This window comes from Nannospalax galili, unplaced genomic scaffold (genome assembly GCF_000622305.1).
Source record: "Nannospalax galili isolate Female #2095 unplaced genomic scaffold, S.galili_v1.0 scaffold43, whole genome shotgun sequence".
NCBI lineage: Eukaryota > Metazoa > Chordata > Mammalia > Rodentia > Spalacidae > Nannospalax > Nannospalax galili.
Window position 1 is genome coordinate 4,108,823 of NW_008353342.1, and position 26,735 is coordinate 4,135,557.

The window sequence follows — 26,735 nt, forward strand, 5'->3', positions numbered from 1 at the left end:
CTAAATAAATAATTTAAAATAAAAAATTGGGCACTAAATCCAAGCACATAGTAAACTTAGACACTGTTGCTGCTGTGCTGCTGCTAGGGGCTGTAGTGAATCTTCCGTTTTCAGCCAGTGTAGATAAGGACGTCCCCGTTCTAGTCAGCCGTTCCATCCTGGGAGATCGCTTCCTTCTCTCACCTTCCTTGGCCCAGAGGGATTGAGCCAGCTTGTAGCAACTTTTTGTTCTTCATTACCCCATTCTTCCTTGGTGCTTTAGGGAATATTATTATTGCGCTTAGTTCTTTGTAACTATTTTTACTCCTGTGCTCAGAGTTTAGTTCAGAGGCTAACAAGATATCCAAAATAGGAAAAATTATTTCAAACTGGATTTTGTTGTACAAAATATTCTTTAGTTCAAAAGATTTTTTTTTTTTTACATTTAACCCTGACTTACTGATACAAGATACTAAATTAAATTATTTTTGAAGGGTGGAAAACTACCCCCTGCTGCACTAGAGCATCATCTGTCAGTTAAAGCATTGTTCCTGGATGCAGAGTAAACAAAAACCCTGAATTTCTCCCCATTTTCTCATGGTAACCTCCATCCTGAGTGAAGGACACCAGATACACTTTTCAGTTTACTTTGAAGACAAGCTCCACATTTTCAGAATGTGAAGTCAAATGACCCTGTGCTTTGTAAAGAATTGTTTCTTGAGCTAAAATGTTTGCAGATTGGATTTTAAAAAACTGTATGTAGTTCTTTATTGAAAGAGTTGAAAGACACATTAAGGAAATCAGTCTCTGTTTTTAGTAATAGTCTGTAAGTTCCTAGTAAGCAAATTAATGAAGCTTTGCTATTAAAAGTCAATGAAATATACATTTAAAAAATATATGAAAATCATACTGATTGAATGGCACTTTTGATTTCAATTTTACATAATAGCCTATTTAGACAAAATTATAGCTATAGATAACCATTTACCATTGGGTTTATGTTCAACTCTCTACAAGGTGAAAAGAAAGCCTTAAGTATAAAAGGCACATTGCATTCCCTCTATTTTGATATTCTTCGATTTTGAATCTGGTTATATATTCAGAGGTCCACTATGTACTTTCCTGATCTTAAAGTGTCCCATTCCTTTTCAGGAATGTGGGTTATAATAACATACTTCTAACATTTCTAATGATTATTTTTAAACATAATTTTTAACATTTAATATAATTAAAGGTCTGTATTGTTAATATTATTTTAGAGGGCACATTTTCAAACTCAAAACATTTTTAGTCTTTTATCTGTTTCAGTTTATGTAATTTTGACTCTGCAAATATTGACTAATTGGTTAATATTCTTTCTGTTCATAAAAATGTTAGTGCTTCCTGAATGTGACAAGACTCTATAAATATTATTGTGCTAAAAATTAAAAATAAGAGTCTCTTTGTGGAGTTCACCTTCTAAGAGGCTGACTCGTGTGACGTTGACCATGCAGCAAAGCTCAGAGCTCGTGCTGTCAGTTGTCATAAATGCTGTCATTCTCTGGAAGTGCTGAGGCAGTACAGAATTCCCACCAGCTTTTCATGAGTTGCTTTTCAATGAGATTAGCTATACTAAATACACTTTTTAATGCAATTTACAGTTGTGATAATTTTATAGTACAGTTTTTTCCATGTTTTTCCCAGTTTATAATTTCCCAGAGATAGGGTAGAACTGAAACTTCCTAAGGTTTTATTTAAGGTATAATGTTTGAACGTATAGTATTTATAGGCATTGGTTTTTTTACAGTAGGGAACGGGACTTTTTAGAATTCTCATGTTTTGATCTAATTCTTTTTTCAGAATCTTATTTTGTAACATGTAAAGATAAACTTGATCTGTATGGTATGATCTCAGGATAATTTTTTACTCTTCTTTCCTCCAGGAAAATCTTAAACTTCTACTACAAGAAGATTGTAGAGGTCCCTCCTGCACCAAGAAAGATCTGCAGATCTTTTTCAGTGTTCTTGGAGGTGGGGTGAGAGCTTGATCAGTTGGTATCAGCCACCTTGTTCTCTAAAGGTAAGCACTGGGTAGTGAGTGCACACTCGTGGGCCCAGGCTCCTAAACACAGGACTGGTTTTGGAATGCTCCATGAAGGGTCTAAGACTGGCAGACTGGCTCATAGATGGATCACCCAGGCAGCCACTGATGAACAGGATATCACATATCCATCAGGAAGTAGTTTTCAGTGTTTATAAGAGAAGAACACCCTAGAGGTTATGGGTGGTTTTTATTTTTTCTTATTTAAAAAAAAAATTAAGGACTGGGGAAATAGCTTGGTCAGTAAAGTGTCTGCCACACGAGCATGAGGACCTGAGTTCTGTCCCCAGCACCACAGCCAGCCAGGTGTGGTTGCATCAGTACCAGAGCTGAGGTGATAGAGACAGACAGATCCCTAGACTTTGTTCACCAGCCAGCGTAGTCAAATTGATGAGCTCCAAGTTCAGTGAGAGGTCTTCCCTAAAGAGTGCTTCAGGAAGACGCCTGCACTTTGGGCTCTACTGCATGTATACGTACATAAGCACACACACACACACGCACATGCATGTATGCATGAACCCAGTTATAGTAAAAGCTTGTTTTTCAGTCCAGTATGCATACGAATCAGTCAGTTCATTTTTCTCTTGGTGGTCTCAGAGATAAGCTGTATGTGATGTGACCTCCTTATGGAGAGAACTTTAGAGAGAAACGCAGTAACTATGGCAGCCCTGCATCTAAAACATAACTAACTTCACTATCTTTTCAAAACCACTGTTCTTCCTGTATCTGATTAATAAAATGTGTTAGAAGGAAAATAACCTTTTGCTTTGTTATTAGAAAGAGAAAAATACAATTCAGACCTTTATGGGAAAGCTTGATAACCAGTTTACTTTTGTGTGTGTAAGTAGTTCAGCAGTTAGAGCTAGTCTTGCTACAGATAATTTGAAACTTCAAAATTTTAAAGTAGTTTTAACTTAGGTTATATTAAATCGAAGTACAGATTATTTAGAATTTAGAGATTGCATATATGCATGTGATTTACTTTGAATTTTTATTTGAGAGCATGTTAAATATTTTTAGTTTATATAATAGCATGGAAGAAAATGGATGAATGGATTAACTCTCTAGCCAACTGAGAAGAAATTTGAAAGTAAATCCTAAATTTGCTGAAATTGTTAGGTGAAATTTAAGGATAACTTAACATGTTATTTCTTATCCAAATTAATATTTTATTATAAAAATTATTGAAAAATATTTTTAATCTAAAATTACCCCCATTCACACCTTTTAAAAAGTGAGTATTGTCTTACAAAAAGAGGACTGCCAACCTACTTAAAAAACAATTTCAACGTCAGGTGTGGTGGTGCATGCCTTTAATCCCAGCACTCGGGAGGCAGACGCAGGCGGATCTCTGTGAGTTCAAGGCCAGTCTGGTCTATATAGTGAGTTCCAGGACAGCTGGGGCTAAAAAGAGACCCTGTCTCAAAAAGACAAAAAAAAAAAAAAAAAAAACAATTTCAAAAAAATAAAAAACAATTTCACCATTTTATAACTACTGTTCAATTTCAGATCACTTATGTGGCATGCATATAAAAATGGTAACCATTAATTTTGCCATCTCTGTAAGATCTGTCCCAACAGTTCTTAATAACATATACCACCTCAGTTAGGGGAGAAAATACATTATTGTTTTTATGATTTTGATAATACTTAGGAATGAAAACTCAGCCTACTAGCACAGGACTAATCATTCTTCCACTAAAGCTAGGATTAAGGAGAATATTTTCATGTGTAAGCACACATGTGCATATTAGTATGTATGCACTACTTCAATTAAGAAGGTTTGTTAAAAATCAGGTCTTTGGGTTTCCTTTCATTGGTGTTTAGATTCTGTGTTTGTTACTGTTTTTAAAGTGATCATCTCCAGTCCGTGCAAATAGTCCCTATTGGAAGTTGAGTTTCCTTGGTGGCATCATGAGCCTTCTGTAGTAACAAAGCTCAGGTGAGAGAGGTAGCCCTCTGCGTCTAGCAATATTGATTTTTCAAAAGTGGGACAAGGAGAGCCTGAGAATCCTTGGGAACATATAGACCAATACTTTCTAGTAAAACTGGAAAGAGTAATTCAGATCACAAATACGTTATACATGTAACTTTTAAATTTTTTAGTAGCCACATTTAAAAAGTAAAAGAGGTAAAATTAGTTATCAGAACATTTAACTCAGCATATCTAAAAGAGTATTTCAATATGTAATCAGTTATAAATAAATTTTAGAAGCCATGTTACTTTTTGATGCTAAACAGGAAAACCTAGCTTATATTTTGCACCGTCAGCATTCTTCCCATTGGCCTAGCCATGTGTTCCACAGCCATGTGGTTAGTAGCTACAGTATTTGATCATACCCATCTAAACAGAGAATGGAGCTTCTGTTTTATCTTCATCTACACTAAAGTTCGTTTGGTAACCTTCTGAGTTCACATGGTTTTGAGTTTCCAGTTTTATCAAAAAACAAAATGGAACACTCTGTTTAATTTGAATTTCAGGTAAAGAACAAGTAATTATTTAACATGACTATGACCCATGCTTCATTTTTGTAAATTGAACTGGGTGTGTTGTATTTTAGCTAGCCACCTGTCCTGGTTTAACTAGAATGAAAAACATCATTGCACTGTCTGGAAACTTGTAGGACTGGAGAATAGAAAAGGCCCTTGAAATGAGTATACAGAGCAATGCCTGCAGCGCATTGGCAGAGTGTGACAGAGGGCCTTCCATGACAGGGGCTCAGCTTCTACATACTGAGATATTTGAGATCCAAATCATGGCACTAAGGTATGAGGTTTATGAAGTTTTAGAAATAGAATGATTCATAACTTGAATTCATAAAATATGAATTGTGTATGCTGGCAACATATTTGGAGAAACAGTTCACCTGAGCAGTAATCTCAGGCTTCAGGGTTCTGGCCACTCCAGGAATCTTCCCTAGCACTAATTACCACTGCAGCTGGCACTTAATTCTCAGACTGGCAGACATTAGCACAAGATGGCTGAACAGTGGGTAAGACCTCTTACGACAAGTATCTGAGGACCTGTCGTTGCTCACTTTGGTGTTGACCATTGGATTCTGACACAGTAGCAGTCAGTTCTTTTACCATCTCTTTATTTCTCTAAGGGCTTCTTTTACAGAGGAACATCCTCCCAGTTTTATTCTTTAACATTGTGAGTGTGTTTTAGGACTATTTTTGAATTGCGTAGTGAACTCTGTAGTCATATGCATCTATGCCCCTTGGGCTCCACTGAGACCATTCATGTTCCCTAAGGACAGTGGGTTTTGTCCTGGCTCCACACCCTCTACCAAGTATAGGGCTGTAGGTTTCAGTTAGGCAGGGAGCTCCAAGCTGCCAGTGCAGCAGTTTTATCCATTCAGAGCTTAAGCTATGGCGCATTCCAAATCCATTCACACTTAGGAGCATATACCCAAGAATGTTGGGTATGCTTTTGATTACTGCATTTCCTTTAGAGAACAAGAATTGTAGATAAAGCTTTAAAAAAAATCCAGAATTCTCCACACTGATTTCCGCAGTGGCTGTACCAGTTTGCAATCCCACCAGCAGAATGAGGGTTCCATTTTCCCCACATCCTCATCAGCATTTGGTGTTATTTGTTCTCTTGATCTTCCCATTTTGACTGGGGTAAGATGAAATCTTAAAGTAGTTTTAATTTGCATTTCTCTAGTTACTGAGGATGTTGAACCCATTTTAAGATATTTCTTAGCCGTTGTTACTTCTTTTGATAATTCTTTCTTGAACTCAATAGCCCATTTTCTTTAATTGGATTGTATGTTTTCTGAGTTCTTTGTATATTTTAGAAATTAGTCCTCTATCAGATTCTAAAAGACTGTCCCCCACTCTGTGGGCTTCCTCTTCAATTGATTTCTTTGCTTTCCAGAAAAGTCTTCATTTAATGAAGTCCCATTTGTCAATTGTTGGCCTTAATTCTTGTTTGGATGAAGTCTGATGTAGAAAGTCCTTTCCTGTACCTATATCTTGTAGGGTATTGCCTATGTTTTCTTCTAACAATTTCAGTATTTCAGGTTTCACACTGAGACCTTTAATCCATCTGAAATTTATTTCAGAACAGGGTAATATATAAAGATCTAATTTCATTCTTCTACACATGAAGATCCAGTTTGCCCAGCACCATTTTTTGAAGATGCTGTCTTTTCTCCAGTGTGTATTTTTAATATCTTTGTCAAATATCAGTTGTGCACTCCTGTTTGAGTTTTCTATTTTGTTCCACTGATCTACATCTGTTTTTGTGCCATTATCATGCTGTTTTTACGACGGTAGCTCTGTAATATAGTTTGAAATCTGGAATAGCAATCCCTCCAGCATTGTTCTTTTTGTTCAGGATTGCTTTTGCTATCTGAGGTCTTGTGTGCTTCCGCATGGATTTTTGGATATTCCCCCATTTTTGTGAAAAATATGTTAGGGAATTTGATTGGGATTGTATTGAATCTGTAATTGCTTTTGGTAGGATAATCATCTTCATGATATTAATTTTACAAATCCCTGAGTATGGGAGGTCTTTCCATCTTCTAGTGCCTTTTTCAGTCTTGTTCTTCAAAGATTTAAAGTTTTCATTGTTGAGATCTTTCATGTCTTTGGTTAAGTTTATTTGAGACTGTTGTGAATGGGAGGGTTTCCATGACCTCTTTCCCTAACTGCTTGTTATTGGTATATAAAAAGGCTAGTGATTTTTGTAAATTGATTTTATATCCTTTCACTTTGCTTAAAGTGTTGATCATTTCCAGAATTTTTCAACATAATTTCTTGCTATATTCTGAATATGTATCCCTATATTCACAGGGAAGCGTAGCTCTCATCTTTCATCAAAGAAGCTTCTTTTTGCAACAGATGGAGACAATTACAAAGTTCCACAACTGATCAGACATAGAGTAAGTGATTGTGAGGTGCCCAGCCCTAACTGATACATCTACAATACAACCTCTACACCTAAGGATCAGGGAACATAGCCAAAGAAGGGGGCAGAAAAATTTTAAGAGCCAAAGGGTAAAGATACCTGTTTCTAGTTAGTACTTTCTAGACATGATTGGGAAACTGTCCCCATGAAATCTCCACAGTATGGTAGTCTAACAAGATCTACATAATGACAAAACCAGTTGACATGCCAAGATGGATGGAGGAAGTTTCACAAGGTCCCACCTCAAGATGAAGAGCAACAGGCAACCAATGGATGCTAAGTTAGGAAGAATCAGTTTTCTCCAGGGACTAGCCCTGAGAGGTTATCTAATCCCAAGTGGGCAGCTCTAAACACATATATGCAGGGGCATCACCAGATTGACTCAGTGCATCACAAACAGACAGACAGACACAGACAGATAGGATATATGTATGTAACAATAATAACCAAAGAAGAAGACAAGAAGGGGAGTATGGGAGGAGTGGAAGGAGACTAGGAGGGGTATAAATAATGCAAATACAATATTCATGTATGAAATTACCCCAAAATAAAAAATTGTCTTAAAAAAATCCAGTAATTGTTTTTAAGAACTTTCAAGATCTGAAGGTCTTGCCACCACTCCCCTTTCAGTCGCCTGAAAGGCCTCAAACATGTTCTTCATCACATGCTTTCCTTCCTTGTACTGAGAAGGAATTGAAGCTGGAGGGGGAGGTTGAGGGGATTGTTACCATTTGAAAGCTGTGAATGGCACACATTTCTATATATAGTAATACCCTAGGTTTATGTAAGGATTTTGGTTTGTCTAATGTCTAAGGCATGAATTATTTTGTAGAATTAACACCTAATCTATATCTGTATCTATATCTATATCTATATGTAATGTGTTTCACTAAATTAAAAATGTGTTGGGGTTTTCACTTTTGTTTGAAATACTGATTTTCTTTTTTTAATTTTATTTCTAAAACTATAAAGCTACCAAAAAAAACCCACCAAACTTCTATCCTAGGCCGCTTCTTCCCAGGTATCCTTGGCTGACCTTCAGAGGGTCTGTGAACCCCTGAGATTTTCAGCATTTTCTTAATGTACTCACTGTTGCTGGGGATAATATCCTGAATCATCATATTCTCAAAGGACCTTATATTAAAAAATTCAGTCGCCCACCATTGATCTAGTGTAATGGGATAATTTTACATATAGAGAAACTGAGTGGCAAAGAATTTGAATGATTTACAATTGTACATTTAAAAATTGATACATACTAAGTTATATTAATATGTAAACATCTAAATTTTACTCAAAAACATTTGTAAATATGTATACATAATTTCTTTTAAACTAGGCATAGTTTTAAAGTTCATAGTTTCTTTTAAAGGAGGTGTATTAAATATTTTCTCATTCAAGAAACTGAAACAGTTAATTGACCTACTAAACTCATTAGTTGGTGGTAGGGTCTTGGTTTTCATGACATTGAAAGTAATCCAGCATCTCTGTGTTGATGATGAGTATAAATTTATTCACAATCAATCTTATTTAAGAATTTTATTATCATAGGTTGTTGTTTACAGTAGAACTTGCAGATGAGCTTAGGAACCATGAAGTGACCTATCTTTGTTCCCACATGCATGCCTTTCTGCATATGAACAATTTAGCATCTAACTCTTACTTCCTCTATGTATCAAAAACTTTTGGTAATTTGCAGTTTTTACTGGAATACTTAGACATTGACATTTTTCTAGGGCTGCCTTCTTTGTTCTCAGATGGGAAATAAATAAGCTTATTTAATCACTAAACTTGTAGAGGGCCGTGAGAGTAGAGTGGTAGACAAAACGCACTTCCTGCCACAAAGGATTCCCAATCTGTGGAAGATGTGCAAAGGGAGGTAGAGGGGACTGCTAAGCGAATCTGGGGTCAGAGTACAGTGGAGTTCAGATTGTAGAAATGAAACCTTAACTGAATCAGAGAAACCATTGGGAAGCAGAACAGAGCTCTGGGCTGAGAGCACAGCAGACGTGGAACCCCACAAGGGTAGGAGAGAGCAATACACATTTAAGACCAGAGACTTCCAGAGACAAGGATGCATGGTGAATGCCTTCCAGTCTTCATAGTAGATATTTGTGGCTTAGCCTTCCACTTAAGAGCAGAAAGAAGGGGCTGGAGAGATGGATCAGCAGTTAAGAACACTGGTTGTTCTTACAGAAGACCCGGGTTTGAATCCCATCACCCACCTGGCAGCTAACAACTGTCCTTAACTCCAATTCCAGGGGATCTGACGGCCTCTTCTGTCCTCCACAGGCATTGCCCGACACGGGTGCACTTACCTACACACAGACAATACACACATACACATAAAATAAAAACAATAAATAAATTTTTTTTAAAGAAGAGCAAAAAGAAGACTATCATATTTCTATCATTTAAAGCTTTTAAAAAATATCTTATTTATTATTTTTATTTTATGTGTATGCGTGTATTGCCTGCATGTAAGTAAGTGTACCCCTGTCGTGCATTACCCATGGAGGTCAGAAGAGACTGTCAGATCCCCTGGAACTGGAGTTACAGACAGTTGTTAGCTGCCATGTGGGTTCTGGGATTCGAACCCAGGTTTTCTGCAAGAACAGTCATTGTTCGTAACTGCTGAGCCATTTTTCCAGCCCTGTTTAAAGCTTTTAACTCAAGCCTGACATGCATGTAGATCAGTGAATATATTGTAACTATATCACTCTAAGAAGCGTCATACACAGAATCCATCTGTAATAATCAACCTCCACTTCCCTCTCCTTGCCAACCCTACCCCTCGCTCATCAAGGAGATCTCTTGCCTGACTTCCTAATGCATGACATTGCCTGTGTTATACTTTTAAATAAAGAGCACCATGTAATATGTACTCACTTGAGTGAAGGAGCATTAAAAGATTCACATTGAGCAAGTTACTAGTCATTCACATGGCTACAAGTTCTGTAATCTGGTAAGCTTCTCTGTGAGGCTAGGAAAGGGACAGTTGGCTTGAGCTAGTGTGTATAGCAGTGAGGGGGAAGAGTAGGAATATTACAGATAGCTGTGTGTGAGAACTCACAGCATGCAGTTAGATAAGGAATGAGGAATACAGAGACTATGTGGCTAGCAAATTGCTTGTCACCTAGGTAGAGGTTGGTGAGAGTATCCTTTATTAAGTCCAAATACTGGGGTGAAATTGGATTGTTGCTTGAGATTTAGTGATGGAGGACAATGAAGAGCTTCATTTTACTAATTTGAGATATGTATAGAGCACTGCCTAGTCCTGCTTTCCACAAATAACTGCTTATTCGATTCATTAATGAATAACTATAGATTCATTAATATGTGTGCTAACAAAGTTACTGGATGTATGGAAAACTGTACATCTATTTCTCACTATGGATACTTCTTTCAAATGTTTGTAGGGGTGCTCTTGTCTCTATGTTTTTCTTCTATGTATACATCTATAATATACTTTTCCCTAAGTGCCTCTAACTATGTGCAAGAATGGCATGACCTATATATTTTATATGAATGCCTTCATACTTAAAATTGTTATTATAGTATTCCTGCCTTTAATTAGCATAATCATCCCACCTGAAATTGAGATTCTTTGTATGAAGTGATTAGCCTAGTTCTTTGATAAGATGTTAATAGATGGAAATAAATGTTCATTAAATTTTGTTAGGAGAGTTATGGCCTGAACCCGCACATAGGCAGGGTGCCCAGGGAAGACCCCAAACCCAAAGAGTGGCAGGCAGTACTGCTTCTGGAGGTGCAGGGCCAGAAGACTGGGCCATGGCCACAATGAAGGAGCCCCGCCTGTCTCACAGTGCTGCCTGGGAAAGTTGAGCCTTTGGGTAATCTCTAGTAAAGATGAGTGAGGCACAAAATGAAACAGGCCTTAGGAAGAGTGGATCACTCAGTGGATGTCACTGTCCACAGCACTCAGTAGTGGCTCCACGCTGTATTTAGACCACAAGATTTAAACTCAGATTTAAACTGTTTGTTCTTATTCCAGCACAGCCATGGAAGGGAAAGAGGACAACAGCAAAATAATTGTGGACGTGCTTTTCAGTTGATAGCATTTCACCTGGCTTTGTGTTCTGTCACAAATCAGAAGATACACTCTGTCAAATTAAATGTGCAGTTTTATTTCATTGAGGTTTTTTTAAATTTTTGTGTTTAATTCAGATTTACCTTTTCCATTAGCCAAACCATTGTTCTTGGGAGCCTCTAAGTAAGTTCATTCAATAATTATTTGTTAAATATGTATAATGTTTGTGATGGTTCTGTGGCCTAAGATGGTGGTGGGAGACTTGGAACATACACAGTTGCCATTACAATATAAATTATCATATGACTAACCAAACAGTATTAACCAAATATGTAGTCAATTCTGGGAAAATAAATTATTGGCTATGATATCAAAGAGAAAAATGGCAAAAGTAGTAGAATGTCTTTGGGGTCTTCATGGAGAGGTACAACTTGAATAGAATCAGTAAGAACATTGAAGACAAAAGGGGACAAAAAAAACTACAATTTACATTAGACGGGATGAGAAACAGGCCAGACTCAGAAACCACAAGCTAGTGTGCGGAGAACGAAGTTTCAGTAAGGTCTGTCTACGTCGTAAGAAGCTTTGAATCATTCAAAACTTAACCAAGCTAGGCATGGTGGCACACACCTTTAATTGGGGGTGTAGGCCAGCCTGGTCTACATAGTTCCAGGCCAACTGTGGTTACAGGGAGACCCTATCTCAACAAACAAAAAGCCAAAAAATTTTAACCAGACATACAGTAAAAGCATGAATTGCTGTCTTTGGTTTGGTTTGAATTTGGATGCTGGGGATTGAATGCAGGGCCTTGCCTGCCAAGCATACCCTTTACTACCCCTGAGTTACATGGCTATGTGGTCTTAGTTTTTAAGATTGTCTTTATGTATAATTTATTTTGCTTCTTACCATAAGGTAATTATGTAGGTTTTAATCTCTTTTTAAATTTTATTTTATTTATTTATTTGTTTTTTTTATGTATATGAGTGTTTTTTCCTGCATGTATCTAAGTGCACCACATGTATGTAATGTCTGCAGAGCCAGAAGATGGCGTAAGATCTCCTGGGACTGGAGTTACAGAGTTGTTAGCCATCATGTGGGTGCTGGGGTCCTCTGCAAGAGCAGCCAGTGTTAACCACTGAGCCATCTCTCTAGTCTCATTTTTTAAAAATCTTTTAAAAAACTGACAAATACAAGGTAAAATGATTGTGCTTTCAGATTCAGAGTCTTAACCTGGGATCCATGGTGGACTTCAGGGGATCTGGGTTGCTGAAATGGAAGCTGAAGTTTATATATCTTTATTATCTGGAATAAGAGTTCATTGCCTTTTGGAAATTTTAAAGGAGCCAGAAGAAGTTGATAAACTAGCTTCATCTGTCCTAACTAAAGATATTTTGAATCTACCTTGTCTTTTTTTTTTAATGTAGAGAAAAGTAAAACATATTCACTGTTAAAATTCTTTTTCTTGACATGGTTCGTAATCCAAATGCATGAGAGACTGAGGCCTTGAGTTCAAGTGCAACCTGGATACAAGTGAGACCCTATCAAAAAAGCATTCTCGTTTTTTCCTGTTTCACTAGCTACTGTACAGTATTTAAGAGAATTCTCTCAAGTACATGTACTGCGTTGATATGTGTTAGTAACTATTTTATCAGTTCTTTGACTTTCAGTAAAAGAGGAATAGAGATCTGGTCTCAGGGCTGGGGCTCAGTGATTAAAGTGTTTGCCACACAGCTTGAAGATTAGAACTCAGATCACCAGAACCTGTGTGAATGCCGGATGGGCATGGCAGCTTGCCTGTGACTCCAGCCTTGGAAGGTGGAGATGGGATTTCCAGAGCCAGCTGCATAGCAAGACTAGTCATATCAGTGAGACAAGGTAGAAGAGCCATCAAGGGGTGACATCAGCCTCAGGCCTCCACAGGCTTGTATGTATGTGTACATACACATATGACAGTATACATGCAAATATGCATGCATACCACACACACATGAAAATGGGAAAAAAATCAAGATCTGGTCTCCCTCCTTCCCCACCTCCATATTTGGGGTGTATTTAAATCCTTGTGTCCAGTTCGCTCTAGCTACTGCCCTATGTCTGTCTTTCCATGTACAGCTGACATGTTGGAGTAGTTTATTTGCTGGTTTCAGCTTCAGCAACCCCTGCCATTTCCCCTAAATGGTTCTTGTTAACTACTCCCCATGTTGCTAGGCCAGCTGATCACATCTCTGTTCTCCTGTTTGGTCCCACAGCAACATTGTATTAATGCTGTAGCTGAGTGATCTTCAGATACTATGATCCGATGTCCCCTTGGACCTTTCTGGTGTCACTTCTCAATCCCTTTTGGTGATGCCTTCTTGCCCCTATCTTCTCTAAATTGACAAAATGTCCAACATTTGGAATTTGGATTATTTTTCAATTTACACCCACTCACTTTGTCTCACTCTTCTTTATATTCCTATAACAGCATATTTGAAAAAAGGTAAGTTGTAAGAAAAAAGTTAAAACACATCTAAAATTCAATCAATGCTGTTTCCATGCTCATAGCCTGATCAGAGTCACCTTCATGCCTAAGAGCCTATAGTTGGTCTTCAAGCCTCTGCCCTGCCCTTGCTACAGTCCAGCTTTAATTTAGTCATGTGTCTTATCAATGAGGATATGCTCTGAAAAAAAGTCATCATTAGGGGATTTTGTCATTGTGTAAAGATCATAGCATGTACCAACACTGAATGTCTTGTGGTATCACTAGGGAAAATGGTCTTATGCAGTCATTGTCATATATGCAGTACACAACTGTAGTAAGTAATTAAAAGGAAGCCACATTATATCACTCCTTGAATGGAAATCCTCCATTCTCTTCCCATCTCCACCAGAGTAGCAGGCATCGTCTTTTAACCAGCCTGCCAGGCTCTGTGCTCTGAACCCACTGCTCCTAGCCTGCCAGGCTTTGAGCTCTGGGCCTGTCACTCCCAGATTTTGCCACTGTTGTCTCCCCATCCTTGGCTTTAGACATCTAGGCTTCTCTGCTGTCTGCTGGGACATACTGAACAATTTCCTGTGTATTTTCTTGAGAATTTATTTAAATGTCAATTTAATGTGGGGCTTTCTTTCACTCAGTCTTCATTGTAAATACCCCTTCTTTATCCTGCTCCCCTTCCTACTTTGTTTCTTTTATGTGAGGCCTTCTCCTCCACCATCCCTCTCCTCTGTGGCTTCTGCTTTCTCCCACTAGGATATACAGGCAGGGGCTCTGCTCCCATTGTTTCCTGTTCTATCCTTAGCACATACAAGTGTAATACCTGACTCATGTTGTACACTGAGCTAATGCTTACCAAATGAATGAATGAATGAATGAATGAGTTTAGAAAATATCCCACCCTAAAGTTTTAAAAATAGCACAGGGATTGCAAAGGCTCTAACTTCATTTAATAAGCACTCAGATATTTCAGTAAATAACATGTATGAAGCTAACGCTTAAGATATTAGAAAAATGACTCGATATATGTAGAACTTGCTTCTTGAACAAATCCTTAATTTTGGACATTTTAATTCACTTTTATGATCATGGAATACTGAAAACATAATATGGGACATAAATATCATTATTGGGGTATGCTATAATGTGGATATATTTTTTGAAGAGTCATTCGACAAGGTGGGGTGCTGTAATCCTAGCACTCTGGAGGCCAAGGCAGGACTGTGAGTTTGAGGCCAGCCTGGGCATCATATGTAGACTTTGTCTCTAGAAGAAAAAGCAAACAAATCAGCCATTTAGTACAGTGGTAAGAAATCTTTTTAAAACACATCAGTCTCTCTTTTCTTTAAAATTTGTTTTTATTTGAATTTTTGTGTATTTCATGCAGAATATCTCAAACAGTCTTAATCATCTTTATGCCCCCATCTGCACCGGCACCCTCCCATAGTCCTCCTACTGGAACCCATATATTCTGTCATCCCTATTAAGGCCCACTGTGTCAAGTCAGAGTCCCCAGACGTTTCCCAGTACAAATTCATCCACTTAAGTCTAGTCAGCCTATCTAGAGACACTTGTTTTAGAAAGATCAGCTCTTCCTCATCTAGCAGTAATCAGTTGCCAATATTTCTTAGGCTAAGATTGGGGTCTGCTGTTCGTTTCCCTAGTTCTGTGCTGGGTTTTTGTCTGAGAGTTTGCATGGGACTTGTGTATGTTGATACCACTGCCATAGAATCATATGAACAGGGTCCCAGGAGCTTGTAGGATTCTGTTTCCATGTGGTCATTCACCTCCTCCCTGGCTCTTGAAATCTTTCTGCCCCTTCTCCTGAGATGGTCCCTGAGTCCTGGGTGGGCGAAGTTTAGTATAGGAGTCCTGTCCAAGGACCAGCATTCTGCAGACTCTTAATCTCTGCACTTTGGCCATTTGTGACCATTTGTCTTTCCTGGCCCTGTGCTGCATGAGGGGTCTTCATCAATGACAACTGAGAGATTCATTAGTGTCTGCTTCTTTACCCCTGTTCTACATTCCATGAGCCTTAGGTATAGAGGTTGCATTGTAGATGTCTCACTTAGGCCTGGGCAATTCATAGACAATGTCTGTGTGTGACTAGTGGTGGTACTTGGTAATAGTCTCCAACTGGTGCAAAATAAGCTTCTTTGATGAGTGGTGACTGGGATATTTGACTGTAAATGCAAAGTTACATAATTTGCACAGAGTAAGAAATTACATTAGTCTAGGGATGCGACAGTCTTGGGGTTTTTCTCTAAGATCTATGACCACTCCAGCCACACTTTGAGTTTCTTCCCTTTGAGTGGGCTTTTAGTCCAATTAAGTAGCTGTTGATTGCCCCCAAGATAAGAGGGCCACTACTGCACCAATGTCCTATGCTATGCCTGCTATTGATGTGGTTATTTGGTCTTGAAGTTGGTGTTGGACCATCAATTGATGTTTTCCCTTGGCACCTTCATAGTGCTCTCCAAAGCTATGAGAGTGAGCCTTCAGGGGAAAATGGCTTCATGTCAGTTCCAGCTCTGTTGCTCCAAATCCCGTGTCCAAAATATGTTCTGTCTTTAGCAGTAAGGTCTTACCTTCTAATCAAGAGCTGTGGCAATATCCTGTGTAATATTTGGGTCTCTTGGTCCACCCTGGCCAACAACTCAAAGGAAGGTTTTTTCTGTCTGGCACTATGTCTTGATATGTAGCCTTTGGCTATGTACATGGACTCATATAGAGATACTGTATGTGTAATTTGTCATTAGGTTGTTGTACTGATATGGTTCCCTTTGATTTTTTAAAACTAGGCATTCTCTCCCTCCCTCCCTCCCTCCCTCCCACCATGTTTACCCCTTTAAAGTGTCCCCATTTTCCCAATTTTCCCCTTGACAATACCAGTTTCCTTTAGTACAGTGGTAAGAAATCTTTAAAAAACAAAACAAAACGAAACAACAACAAAAACCAAAAAACAACCTTAAAAATCTCTTAGATTTACAGGACCCTTGTTTTATGTCTTACAAGTTTACCAGCCTCTGAAAGTTTGCCAAAGCAAACTCAACTTACCTGTGTAGTATTTTAAGTTGATATTTTTGTTTGTTTAGGGGACAGGGTATTTTATTTCAGCTCAGGCAGGCCTAAAACTCACTTAGCTTAACTAGGCTTCAAACTTAAAGCAAGCCTTCCACCCCAGCTTCTGAAGTGCTGGAATTATAGGTGTAAGTGGCCACACCTAGCTGATATTTTAAAAATATTTTCACAGCACTGGGAAAGGGAAAACAGAAGGTCCATTGGTGCTTGCTGGCCAGCCAGTCTCAGGGAATCAGCCAGTTCCAGGTTCAGTGAGTGACCTTGCCTCAACATTAAGGCAGAGAGGAATAGACGTTGACTGAAGAAGATACCTGGTGTTGACCTCTGACCTCCATATGTGCACACAACACATACACACATGAACACAGACATAAAGAACACAAAATAGAACACACACAAAATAGAATATTCCCTCTAAAACCACCAAGTAGCTATTTTCCAATTTTCTGCTTTCCACTTCCACACAACTATTTTTAATTATCATATTGTAATGCAGATTTTGTTTCATTTCTTAGCTGTGACATGTACTGTGTTTCATCAGCACCTTTACTGACTTTTCCAATAATTAGAAATAAACATCTTGTTGTTAAGAGCAATAAACCTTTCTTGTGGAACATTTAAAGGTCATTCCTTGATACATAATATCTCTGGTTCAAAGAGTTTAGTATTTTTTGTTTTTACAGATTATACAGTCAGTTCTACCATAGAAGCAAAGCCTGCATCCTGAAAATCACCACTCAATTCAAAATTGGACAACAGAAATTGTCAAGCTTGTAAGGAAAATGGAGCTCAAATACAATTCAGAAACTTCATTAGTGACACATTTTTCAAAGACAGGAACCAAATTAACAGCCGCATGGCAGCACAGTCTTGCAGATAAAATAGCTATGCACTACTGTCAAATGATGTTGCGCCTTGAGAATGGCCTGAAGTTTGTCTGTGGAGGTAGGTGTCAGGGTGTGGTTTGTGCATTACTGTAAAGTAGTGACAGGGTTGCTGAAGCCAGGAGGAAAGGCGTGGCAATGGCACAAAAGAGGCAGCTGGTGGCTTTCGAGGAGTGCACAGGTGCCCTTGCTTTTTATTCCAATATGACCTGGCTTACCTCACAGATAAACTCATGTGTAAGCAAGCACGACATTCTCTTTAGGCTACATCGGTCTTTAATGTATTCATTGTACAGAGACAAAGTTACATCTTCAAAATAAGCATTCTAGCAGGCGAGGCTACACTAATTTGCTATATTTCATTTCAATTTTAATATTGTGCCAGATTTTCAAAGACCATGAAAGTGGTTTTCCTTTTCATATTTTTAATCTGATGATTTTTGAGTACTATTTTAATGAAGTTGGGCAGATCTAATGTAACAACCATGGATAGGCATTAGAGATGTTATTTTCAAATAATAATAAAACTACTTCATTGCAGAGACAAGAAACAAATGGAAGATGGGCTTTTTTCCCCCAATGTACTAAAGCAAAAATGATATTAGAGAGAATACTAAGAGGAAAAAAAAAATCCCTGAAACTGGAAAGGTAGTGTGTGCCTAGAGACAGCAGAGCATTGAGATCCCAGATTAGGACTTTACACTCTCAGCAGGCAGCCAGAAGTCAGAAAGTATAAATCAGAGATGGGGAGGCTGCCGTCTAGCATAGATGCAGTCAGAGTGAAAGAGGGAGTAAAATTGTAAGTTTTAGTGAGTAGTAGAACCTGCCTTCCAATTTAATGTGGGATAGAGAAGATATAAAATGGATGTTTGTCCAAGATTACTCCAAAGCATTATCCTGAGAGATTGAAGAATAGCAAAAATGGAGGGGGAGAGGGAACAGAAGATGGGGAAGGAAGGCAGTGAGCAGGCAGTGAGGGGGTTCTCGATGATGTTAGTTTGATGGAGTGTGACCAAGTGGCAGTTCAGCTGCTGAGCATGAACGGGACTGGGCAACAGTTCACTTCTCTGCTGTCAGTTTCTTCCTGTGTAGAATGAGCATTTCGCTGCTGGACCATTGCAGAGGTCTCCTGGCTTTGGGACAATGGCTATGTCCTTTATTTAGCCTTCATTACCGTTTTCTGCTAACCTCTTATGAAGACTGGTTTGTTATGGTATGAAGATTAGTTAGATTTGACTTAATGCTAAGAGTCTAGCAAGGAAGGCCAACACCACCCCTTCACCTTGAGTTTACTTGAAAGAGACTTCCTGTAGACCAGAGTTACAACAAGGGGCAGTGGATAGTTAAGGAAAAACTCAGAAAAGGCTTTTTGGAGTTTTTCTTTAGTATAGACTTTTGGGCTTCTTATTACCTACCAGTAAATCTCTATAAATTATTAGAAAAATGTTGTCACACAAATATAATGTTATATGAATATACATAACTATTATCTAAGAAAAGCAATATAATATAGGGAAAAAAGGAAGGCTTTGAACTTAGCTTGGCTTCAAATATCAGCTTAATTACTCATTGTGTAAACTTAGGCAAACTGAAAATCTTGATTTTGGTTAGTGGTTTTCTTTCTTTCAATGTGAAATGTAAATAGCAATAGTTACTTAGAGGATTTCATAAAGATTTAAGGATACTGTAAGAACTAAATGCAAGGCCTAATTCTCAGTCAACAGTAGCCACCTGAAAGGTAGCATTTATCATTATAGCAGGAACACTTGGTAAAATTGCACCGAATCTTTCCTCTATTACATACTTTATGCTCTTCCTATGTAAAGGGTGTATTTTTGTATTGTGACAGCAGGATCTATAACATTCAGTTTGGGGGCAGTCTACATGATCTCACTAAATTAAAGAACTATTTTAAAAGCACTTAGTACTGGAGTTCCCATGTTTTCAGTTATTGGAGGATTGATGGTTATTCTTGGTGACATGTTTCTTCATGTAATGGCCTGCCTTATAAATGTATTTTTAGTAGGTTTGGTGTATTTGTATAATCGATTTCTTGTTTCTTCTAAGTTACTCTTAAATTACTCAAATTGGTCTTGGAACACTGTCATTCAGACCACAGTCAGAATACATCACTAGAAGTACAAGGTTTTGAGAGTTGAGGCCTTCTAATGCAAATTTTGTGATAGAAATCAGGAGTATTGATTTTCATCTTAAAGATTATTGGTTATGGCTGGAAATATAGCTAAGTGTTAGACTATGTGTTACACATGCATGAAGCCTAAGTTCAATTTCCTATAACCAGAAAAGGAAAAAACAGAGAGCCAAAGTTGTTGGTTACATTTGATAATGGTTATAAGAATGTATCGCCATACCTCACACATGTATCATCACCAGTTCTGGAGCCAGGAAAACTGCTCTGGATATTTTACTGAAGGAGGATTCCTAAGACTCTCTTTGGCCTCATTTGGGAAATGTAGTTTTGAGAATTAAAAGATATGTATCATTGGCTTTATTCTTTTTTTTAATATATATTATTTTATTTATTTTTTTATTTTATGTGTACGAGTATATTGCCTGCATGTATGTGAGTGTACCCATGTCGTGCAGTGCCGTGGAGGTCAGAAGAGGGCTTCAGATTCCCCTGGAACTGGAGTTAAGGACGGTTCGTATCTGCCATGTGGGTGCTGAGAATCAAATCCAGGTCCTCTGCAAGAGCAGTCAGTGCTGTTAACTGTTGAGCCATCTCTCCAGCCCAAATATTCTCATTTTTAGAAAGGTATTTTATGTTTACACTCATCCAAGTATTTTTAAAATGCATTAAAAAATGTACTCCAGGGCTGGTGAGATGGCTCAGTGGATAAAGGCACTTCACACCAAACCTCGGGACCTGAGCTTGAGCCCCTGGAAGTTGTCCTCTAACAGCCACATGTACCCATTCATATAAACACAATTGAAAAATAAAGAACTCCAGAATATCAGACCTAAGGGAATTGACATTCTAAAAGTTGTTTGTATTTGTTTACCTAAACCTAAGGAATAGTTTGTTTTGTTTTATTATTATTGAAATTGGGTGCTGAGAATCAAACCTGGGTCCTCTGCAAGAGCAGTCAGTGCTCTTAACCACTGAGCCATCTCTCCATCCCTGGCTTTATTCTTTTTAAAGTAGGCCTAGAAAGTTCTTTGTTCAAAAATAGATTGAGGAAGTAAAAGTAGTGAGGGAACAAAAATCATGTAGTTAACAAAACTAAGAATAAAAGATGAATGAAAATTATTCTGTGGCCTGTCAAGTAAGGAAGATGCTAATTGGTAAAGCAAAATTGGAAAAGACGAAAATCAAAAGAAAAAATTGTAATACATATTTTGAACATAAATTATGACAAGAGCATAAATTTAAGTCTATGAGAAAACGTGTCAAATAATAAAGATGAACATATTAATAGCAAATCTGCTGTCAAACTGTGCTGTGCTGGACTTGCTGCTGACTGGACAGAGACGTCTGGACAGCATTTTCATTCTGTTTCATGCTGTTTTCACCCTCTGCTGTGATCCTGAATTCTGTACTAGTGTAACCTGTGTAGTGGTAGTGCTTGTCCTGGTGTCTAAGTTCATAAGACATGCAGTTGATACTAAAGGTCATTTTGGCATTTCTTTTTCCTAGCTCCTTGAATCATTGTTGATAAAGACATTACAGTCAGTCATTATTGCTCCTTCATGTGGTTTTATTACATTACTGTTGAAAAGAGTAGGTTTTGTGTATTTGTATGATTGAGTTCTAGTTTCTTCTAAGTTATTCAAATTGATTTTGGGATACTGTCAATACAAAATACACAAAATTTGAACAGTTGTAATCTAAAAACCTCACAATACATTTTGAAGACATTCAGAGCCACTGGTTTTTAATCCATATCAGAATCACCTGGAGAGCTTATGCAATCAAAGATTGACGACTCTGCCATTATTGTTTCTGATTCTGTATGTCTGAAATGAGACCTATAAATATATTTTTAAAAAACCAAATTCACAAGATATTATTAGTACTGTTGTTCCAGGGCTTGTTTTGAAAGCTGCTGCACTTAAAAAGTAACTAAATAGACTTTATACCAACCCCCCTCCCACGACAATTAAAAAACAGAGATGTGTAAGTTACAAACATAGAGTAATTTTGTGACTCTAGTACCTGGTTAAATCATAGAAGTAAACAATGACCTCACCCTAGTTCATTGAAACTACTTTTTATTTTAATAAATACCAGCATCAGTCCTTGCTTAGAGAAACATCATTTCTGTAAAATTGGAAAGGCATTCTCTTTTATTTTGTATATTTAAAAAATAGCATTTTTTCTTCTGTGACAGGTACATGTAAAGCTCATGCTTGACTATCTGCTGTGTCTGACAAAAAATAGAGTCAATGCTCTATAGGCTTTGGCTTGTCATTGCTTCCTATAAAGGATGCTCAGTGGGAGCTAGGGAGATGACTGAATCACACCCTCTCCCCACAAGGCTCAGGGTTGTTTGCAGAAGAGGGAATGGAAATATTTTAAGAGCCAGAAGTGATGGATGAATATAAGGAAACCATGTTTTCTGGACACAACAGAGCAGTTGCAAATATGAACCCACAGCTCTTGTGACAGCTTCAGAAGACCTGTGCAAGCCCAAGCGAGAGAAACCCCCAGCATGAGGGAGGTGGGCAGAAAGCCCCAGCTGTAGCTAAGCAACTATTGGCAACTGATAGCTGCTGTGAGAGAGGAAGCGTCAGTTTTCTTTAAGGGTGTGAGGCTGACTAGGTTGACAGGTTTGGACCCATACCCAAGAGCATTTGGGGACCACAAATTAGACTCAGCAGGCCTTAAAAGAATGATAGAAGGCCAGGGCCTGGTGATGCACGTCTTTAATCCCAGCACTCCAGGGCAGAAGCAGGTGGATCTCTGTGAGATCAAGGCCAGCCTGGTCTAAATAGCAAGCTCTAGGCCAGCTGGGGTTACAGGAAGATCCTGTCTCAAAAAAACAAAAAACAGAAAAAGAACAACAAAAGGAACATGAAGTGAGGGGGTGTGGAGGTGGGTGACTGTGAGAGGAGGTGGGGGAAGGGGCCTAAATGTCATGCAGTGATCAAACTCATTGAATTTCTCAAAGAATCAATAAAATAGAATATTTTTTAAAGCTAGTAGGACTGAGGAGATGGTTTAGCAGGTTAAGAACACTTACTGCCTTCCAGAGGACTCTGGTTCCCAGCACCCACGTCACTCCAGCTCCAGGGGATCTGTCACTTACTTATGGCCTCCAAGTAGACCCCCCCCAAACACATACACAGACATATACACAAAAAAATAGAATAAATCTTTTTTTAAAAAGACACTTAATACTGTGACTCTCTTAAGATTATTTCCAGTATATCATTTGTATTGCATATTCAATTTTGCTATTATTAAGTTGATTCTAACCATTTCAAAGAATTACTTTAAAATTGATACTTCTAATATATATTTTTGTTTTAAATTTAAACAAATTGATAGTTCTGATGAAATAGTAAAACATGTCTTAGCAGAAATGGTTTTCTGATACCTTTTCAAATAGGTGCCGACAGCTGGGCATGGTGGCACAGGGCTTTAATCCCAGCACTTGGGAGACAGAGGCAGGTGGATCTCTGTGAGTTCAAGGTCAGGCTGGTTTACACAGCAAGTTCCAGGACAGCTGGGGCTACAGGGAGATCCTATCTCAAAAAGAACAAAAATAAAATAGGTACAGACTATAAGAAAGGAAAGTTTCTGAAAATCCACATAATTTTAAGGAATAAAACTGTTATAGACAGACTAGTCTATGTTTATATATTAAATTTCCACTAAGTTTTTAAAGATTCAACATATTCTTTTGGACATTTAACAATATAGATCATGTTTTTAAAGAGCTGTGTAACTGAAGCAGCAAATTAATTTTGCATTTATACTTGAAGATTGGTGTGTGTGTGTGTGTGTGTGTGTGTGTGTGTGTGTGTTTAAGTGGCAGCCAGAGATTAACTTTGAGTCTCATTCTGAGGATGCTGTCCACCATCTTTGTTGAAACAGGGTCTCTTACTGGGACCTGGTCTTCCTGATTAGGCTGCTCTGGCTGTCCAATGAGCCCCAGGGATCTGCCTGTGTCTGCCTCCCAGAAGTGGGATCACCAGGGTGTTCTAATCTGGTTTCTGTTGCTATGATAAAACACTGATCAACTTGGGGAGGAAAGGGCTTATTTCTTCTTATACTTCCAAGGTTCAGTCTTACCTGTGGGGGAGACAAGCAGGAACTCAGGACAGGAACCTGGAGGCAGACCATGCTGGCTGGCTTTCTCCCCTGGCTTGCTCAGCTGTTTCTTATACAACTCAGGCCCCCCTGCCCAGGAACAGTACTACTCACAATGGGCTGGGCCCTCCTATATCAGTTAGCAATTAAGAAAATGCCCCAAAGACCTGCCCACAGGCCATTCTGGTGGAGGAAATGTCTCAGTTGAGGTTCCTTTTTCATAGGTGACTCTAGTTTATGTCATGTTGATAAAAACTAACCAGGACATGGGGCCTGCCACCACATGATGCCCAGCTTTTTTTTTTTTCTTTTTTAGACAGGGTCTCCCTGTAGCCAGCTGACCTGAAACTTGCTGTGTACACCAAAACAGCCTCGTTTCACAGAGATCTGCCTGCCTCCACCATGCCCAGCAATACACGGTTTTTTACATGGGTTCTGAAGATGAAACTCAAGTCCTTGAGTTTGAATGGCAAGTGTTTTACAAACGGAGCCATCTCCTCAGCCTCTGAAGATTATATCTTAATATAATTGCTGCTTCTCTGATAACAGTATGCTCCTCCTTTCCCACAACCTTTTAATTTTTTACTCTTCTTAAAGTTTGCATTGTTTCAGTGATTCTCTTGTTTAAAAAAACAATAGTTACGTAGTAAATTGTTAATAAATGCAGGGTTCTTGCTATGTGGTTTATATATACTTTTTGACATTTAAAAAATTATTTAATAACCACATACTTAGAAAGCATTTCATTACAACAGCATTGGCATATGGTCTATATACTTTTACTTGCCAATACACACCACTTATGTAAATATTCAGTTACAGAAAAAGTTGTCAGTTCAGCTACCTTGATGCTCTGGCTACAAGCAAAGTGCCTATCTCCCAACCCAGATAACTTGTCCTCACCTTTACAGAAAGCAGTGCTGTGTAGTCATACTGCTGCTCTGCTTGCTTTCATACATGTATTATTCTGTATTTGTATATTTTTCTGACAAATAATAAAGATCAATCTATTCTTTTTTAAAGTTTGTGTGTGTGTGTGTGTGTGTGTGTGTGCACGCACGTGGTGTGTGTCTGTCACCTGTCTGTGTATATACACATGTGAGTGCAATGCCCATGAAGTCCAGAAGAGGGTGTTGGATTCTCTGGGACTGGAGTTACAGTGGTTGTAAACCAGTAGATGTGGGGCCTATGGAAATGCAGCCAGAGTTCTTACCATTGAGTCATTTCTCCTGCCCCATCATACCCTAGCCTTATCCTATATCCTAGGTTACCATTCAAATATTAGAGTATCATTGGGAGGTGCTGTGCTGAGCTGTGGGCCCCGTCCTTCTTCTTGTTCAAACTGCATCCTTTTATTTGTTTGATTGGATAGTGGCAGGATTAGAGAGTGGATGTGTCTCTGCCAGTGAGCCATGCAGTGGCTAAGATTGGGAAGGCAGAGGAGGGGACTTTACCAGAAAGGAGTGTTTAACGGGGTAAGGCAACGAAACAAAACCAAGGTGACAAAGAAAAAAGGACAGGCCACTTCATTGGTGTGTCATCTGTGCAGAGGGCCCAGACTCAGAGAGGCCTAAGCTCTGCATAATTTTTAATTTGGGGGAATGAAGGGCCTGGCATTCTCTTACGTCCCGAGTTCCCCAAGCTATGTAGCCTATGCTGCAGTAGTAGATTATAAGAGGAGAACAGGAAGCAGAGATTTCTTCTCTTGGATTCTTTATTCCTTTTCACAGTATGACCAGAATGGGAACCATCTTTCAATTATGCCTTGAAAACATCAAAAGATTGTGGAAAAGTTAGCCCAATTTCAAAGTAATTGTCTGTGTGTAGGTATTCTGTAACCGATGAACTGCTGGGAAACAAGAAGCGTGGTAAAGTTTTTAGCATCAAAGGTGGTCCATTTTCAGGGACTTGATCAAATCAGCGCTGTAACACAGAATCTAGGAAGCAAAGATGATCGAAGTTACAGACTTGTATTCCTGAATCCACAGTACGTGTTCTCAGAATCCAGGAGAGTGTTTTCTTCTGTAGTGCTGAGAACTTGAGCACATGGGCTTCACGCATGCCAAGCAAGTGATAGTTCATGTTCAGTGCAATACTTTTATTTGGTCATTATTTCTCCTTTATATTATCCTTAAAATTCTCATTCTCTCCCACATTTATTATACCACTTGTAAATTTTATTTTTAAAAGATTTTAAAACATGAGGTTTAGAAGTTCAGAATCCCAAACATTGTGATGTTTAAGGAAGCCTGTTAGTTTATTTTTAATTGATAGCTGTATAGTACTCACTTATTTAAGATGGACGGTACTGTTTGTATCATACTTAGACTCATTTTTCTAAATCCCTTTCTTCTTAAGGTTGTCCTAACTTCATTTTCTGCAGAATAAACTGAAACCAAACTTTTCTGACAATCTTTCATGTGAGTTACCTTCTATTCTAATAAACTGTGGTACAGGATGAGGGAGGGGATTGCCTAAGTTAACAAGGATCTAAACAGATTGGAGTGAGTCAATTCAGGTATTTTTTCTTTTGAAAATACGTACTTCTGTTTGACGAGTGTCAGCCAGAATTCATTGTGTTTGAACCCCAGTTGCTATAAGCTAAGGCTCTGTTTCCTTTAGGGAATGGAAAAGAACGGATAACTACTGATTGTACTTCCTCTGAAGATGTAATGAAAGCATTTGGTTACTTTCATAAAAGTGTCCTTTTCCCCCCATCTTTACACGTGTAATAAAGATCCAGCTTCTTAGAAGTAGGTAAGGAGAAAAATGCTAATTTTATTATGATTTTTCTTTAGGAATTTTCTTTTTAAAATTGAATAAATACCTTTCTTAAAGACTTTAGGAATTTTAAGGACTCAGTGAGTCAGTTTTAGATCTCAATGACTTCAGTCCAAAACCTTCTTGTGGGCTTGCAAAGAATTCCAGGAGAGATACCAGAAACCTTCAGGCTGAGGATTTAAGTAGGGAATATTGCTATCATTCTAGTGACA

At 38.3% G+C, this 26,735-nt stretch overlaps 1 protein-coding gene across 4 annotated transcripts in view; it reads left to right on the forward strand.

The window, feature by feature from the left end:
- The window catches only part of Zeb1 (zinc finger E-box binding homeobox 1), a 214,798-nt gene that overhangs the window by 68,725 nt on the left and 119,338 nt on the right, over positions 1-26,735 (forward strand). The window contains exon 2 of one of the 4 annotated variants that reach the window (XM_029554771.1): positions 1,901-2,037. The exons of the other annotated variants lie outside the window; for them this stretch is intronic. The gene's annotated coding sequence lies outside the window, so the exon portion shown is untranslated. The remainder of the gene's footprint in view (positions 1-1,900; positions 2,038-26,735) is intronic. 4 annotated transcript variants of the gene reach the window in all.